Genomic DNA, 4,995 nt, shown 5'->3' on the forward strand with positions numbered 1-4,995 from the left:
AGATAGACCGATAGATAGATAGACCGATAGATAGATAGACCGATAGATAGATAGACCGATAGATAGATAGACCGATAGATAGATAGACCGATAGATAGATAGACCGATAGATAGATAGACCGATAGATAGATAGACCGATAGATAGATAGACCGATAGATAGATAGACCGATAGATAGATAGACCGATAGATAGATAGACCGATAGATAGATAGACCGATAGATAGATAGACCGATAGATAGATAGACCGATAGATAGATAGACCGATAGATAGATAGACCGATAGATAGATAGACCGATAGATAGATAGACCGATAGATAGATAGACCGATAGATAGATAGACCGATAGATAGATAGACCGATAGATAGATAGACCGATAGATAGATAGACCGATAGATAGATAGACCGATAGATAGATAGACCGATAGATAGATAGACCGATAGATAGATAGACCGATAGATAGATAGACCGATAGATAGATAGACCGATAGATAGATAGACCGATAGATAGATAGACCGATAGATAGATAGACCGATAGATAGATAGACCGATAGATAGATAGACCGATAGATAGATAGACCGATAGATAGATAGACCGATAGATAGATAGACCGATAGATAGATAGACCGATAGATAGATAGACCGATAGATAGATAGACCGATAGATAGATAGACCGATAGATAGATAGACCGATAGATAGATAGACCGATAGATAGATAGACCGATAGATAGATAGACCGATAGATAGATAGACCGATAGATAGATAGACCGATAGATAGATAGACCGATAGATAGATAGACCGATAGATAGATAGACCGATAGATAGATAGACCGATAGATAGATAGACCGATAGATAGATAGACCGATAGATAGATAGACCGATAGATAGATAGACCGATAGATAGATAGACCGATAGATAGATAGACCGATAGATAGATAGACCGATAGATAGATAGACCGATAGATAGATAGACCGATAGATAGATAGACCGATAGATAGATAGACCGATAGATAGATAGACCGATAGATAGATAGACCGATAGATAGATAGACCGATAGATAGATAGACCGATAGATAGATAGACCGATAGATAGATAGACCGATAGATAGATAGACCGATAGATAGATAGACCGATAGATAGATAGACCGATAGATAGATAGACCGATAGATAGATAGACCGATAGATAGATAGACCGATAGATAGATAGACCGATAGATAGATAGACCGATAGATAGATAGACCGATAGATAGATAGACCGATAGATAGATAGACCGATAGATAGATAGACCGATAGATAGATAGACCGATAGATAGATAGACCGATAGATAGATAGACCGATAGATAGATAGACCGATAGATAGATAGACCGATAGATAGATAGACCGATAGATAGATAGACCGATAGATAGATAGACCGATAGATAGATAGACCGATAGATAGATAGACCGATAGATAGATAGACCGATAGATAGATAGACCGATAGATAGATAGACCGATAGATAGATAGACCGATAGATAGATAGACCGATAGATAGATAGACCGATAGATAGATAGACCGATAGATAGATAGACCGATAGATAGATAGACCGATAGATAGATAGACCGATAGATAGATAGACCGATAGATAGATAGACCGATAGATAGATAGACCGATAGATAGATAGACCGATAGATAGATAGACCGATAGATAGATAGACCGATAGATAGATAGACCGATAGATAGATAGACCGATAGATAGATAGACCGATAGATAGATAGACCGATAGATAGATAGACCGATAGATAGATAGACCGATAGATAGATAGACCGATAGATAGATAGACCGATAGATAGATAGACCGATAGATAGATAGACCGATAGATAGATAGACCGATAGATAGATAGACCGATAGATAGATAGACCGATAGATAGATAGACCGATAGATAGATAGACCGATAGATAGATAGACCGATAGATAGATAGACCGATAGATAGATAGACCGATAGATAGATAGACCGATAGATAGATAGACCGATAGATAGATAGACCGATAGATAGATAGACCGATAGATAGATAGACCGATAGATAGATAGACCGATAGATAGATAGACCGATAGATAGATAGACCGATAGATAGATAGACCGATAGATAGATAGACCGATAGATAGATAGACCGATAGATAGATAGACCGATAGATAGATAGACCGATAGATAGATAGACCGATAGATAGATAGACCGATAGATAGATAGACCGATAGATAGATAGACCGATAGATAGATAGACCGATAGATAGATAGACCGATAGATAGATAGACCGATAGATAGATAGACCGATAGATAGATAGACCGATAGATAGATAGACCGATAGATAGATAGACCGATAGATAGATAGACCGATAGATAGATAGACCGATAGATAGATAGACCGATAGATAGATAGACCGATAGATAGATAGACCGATAGATAGATAGACCGATAGATAGATAGACCGATAGATAGATAGACCGATAGATAGATAGACCGATAGATAGATAGACCGATAGATAGATAGACCGATAGATAGATAGACCGATAGATAGATAGACCGATAGATAGATAGACCGATAGATAGATAGACCGATAGATAGATAGACCGATAGATAGATAGACCGATAGATAGATAGACCGATAGATAGATAGACCGATAGATAGATAGACCGATAGATAGATAGACCGATAGATAGATAGACCGATAGATAGATAGACCGATAGATAGATAGACCGATAGATAGATAGACCGATAGATAGATAGACCGATAGATAGATAGACCGATAGATAGATAGACCGATAGATAGATAGACCGATAGATAGATAGACCGATAGATAGATAGACCGATAGATAGATAGACCGATAGATAGATAGACCGATAGATAGATAGACCGATAGATAGATAGACCGATAGATAGATAGACCGATAGATAGATAGACCGATAGATAGATAGACCGATAGATAGATAGACCGATAGATAGATAGACCGATAGATAGATAGACCGATAGATAGATAGACCGATAGATAGATAGACCGATAGATAGATAGACCGATAGATAGATAGACCGATAGATAGATAGACCGATAGATAGATAGACCGATAGATAGATAGACCGATAGATAGATAGACCGATAGATAGATAGACCGATAGATAGATAGACCGATAGATAGATAGACCGATAGATAGATAGACCGATAGATAGATAGACCGATAGATAGATAGACCGATAGATAGATAGACCGATAGATAGATAGACCGATAGATAGATAGACCGATAGATAGATAGACCGATAGATAGATAGACCGATAGATAGATAGACCGATAGATAGATAGACCGATAGATAGATAGACCGATAGATAGATAGACCGATAGATAGATAGACCGATAGATAGATAGACCGATAGATAGATAGACCGATAGATAGATAGACCGATAGATAGATAGACCGATAGATAGATAGACCGATAGATAGATAGACCGATAGATAGATAGACCGATAGATAGATAGACCGATAGATAGATAGACCGATAGATAGATAGACCGATAGATAGATAGACCGATAGATAGATAGACCGATAGATAGATAGACCGATAGATAGATAGACCGATAGATAGATAGACCGATAGATAGATAGACCGATAGATAGATAGACCGATAGATAGATAGACCGATAGATAGATAGACCGATAGATAGATAGACCGATAGATAGATAGACCGATAGATAGATAGACCGATAGATAGATAGACCGACAGACAGACAGACAGATAGACTGACTGACTGACTGACTGACTGACTGACCGACTGACAGACAGACAGACAGACAGACAGACGATAGATAGATAGACAGACAGACAGACTGACTGACAGAAAGACAGACGATAGATAGATAGACAGACAGACAGACAGACAGACTGACTGACAGACAGCCGATAGATAGATAGATAGACAGACAGACAGACGATAGATAGACAGACAGACAGACAGACGATAGATAGACAGACAGACAGACAGACGATAGATAGACAGACAGACAGACAGACGATAGATAGACAGACAGACAGACAGACGATAGATAGACAGACAGACAGACAGACAGATAGACTGACTGACTGACTGACTGATTGATTGATTGATTGTGTGTCACCCTAAATATGGTTGAAACTGGAACAGAGATTTCACAGTGGAGACAGTTAAGGAGCTGTCCATGGTCCTGGAACACAATCCCCTCCACTTGATGCTTACTAGATTTATACATAGTGCTGAAAGTGAGTTTCTAACCTTAAATAGTTGTTGTCACTAAAATCCTGTCACTCTACCTCAGATAGACTCATATGAGACATCTGTGAGCTGTATGCAGTGATTGGTCGCCTACATCACGTGGCATTACCATGCTCTTGTTTTTCCTCATGCTGTGAGAGATGACAGCTTCCTCTCTCTCTCTCTCTCTCTCTCTCTCTCTCTCCACACACACATAGTGCTATTTACACTCCAAATCACATACGACCTTTAATTTAGTCATTTATGGACATATTAAATAATTCTTATACAAATCTCCACATCCATTTACCCCTTACAAGCTAAAAAATATTAATAGCCTAGAGTATTTCAATTTCAATATTAATAAATGCCTCTAATACGTTAACATTAATAAAATAACCTGTATCTATGATTGGATAAGTCGCGTTCAACACTAAAATTCCACTAATTTTATATTAAGTTGCTCGGCAGCCGCCAACAGCCTACATTTAAGATTTGTTCATTAAATATTGTTCTATTTAAAAGTAATAATAATAATAACAGAGACTAATATAATAACAACAACAAAATTCAGACGCCATATAATGCGTGAGTGCATGCTCTATATAAGACGTTGTTTGCGTGGTAGTTATAATGTTTTCTGATTTATTAATAAAAGCATGTGAGTTTTGATTGCGCCTCTAC

The sequence above is a fragment of the Sinocyclocheilus grahami genome, unplaced genomic scaffold (assembly GCF_001515645.1).
Source record: "Sinocyclocheilus grahami isolate Dianchi unplaced genomic scaffold, SAMN03320097.WGS_v1.1 scaffold1742.1, whole genome shotgun sequence".
Lineage (NCBI taxonomy): Eukaryota > Metazoa > Chordata > Actinopteri > Cypriniformes > Cyprinidae > Sinocyclocheilus > Sinocyclocheilus grahami.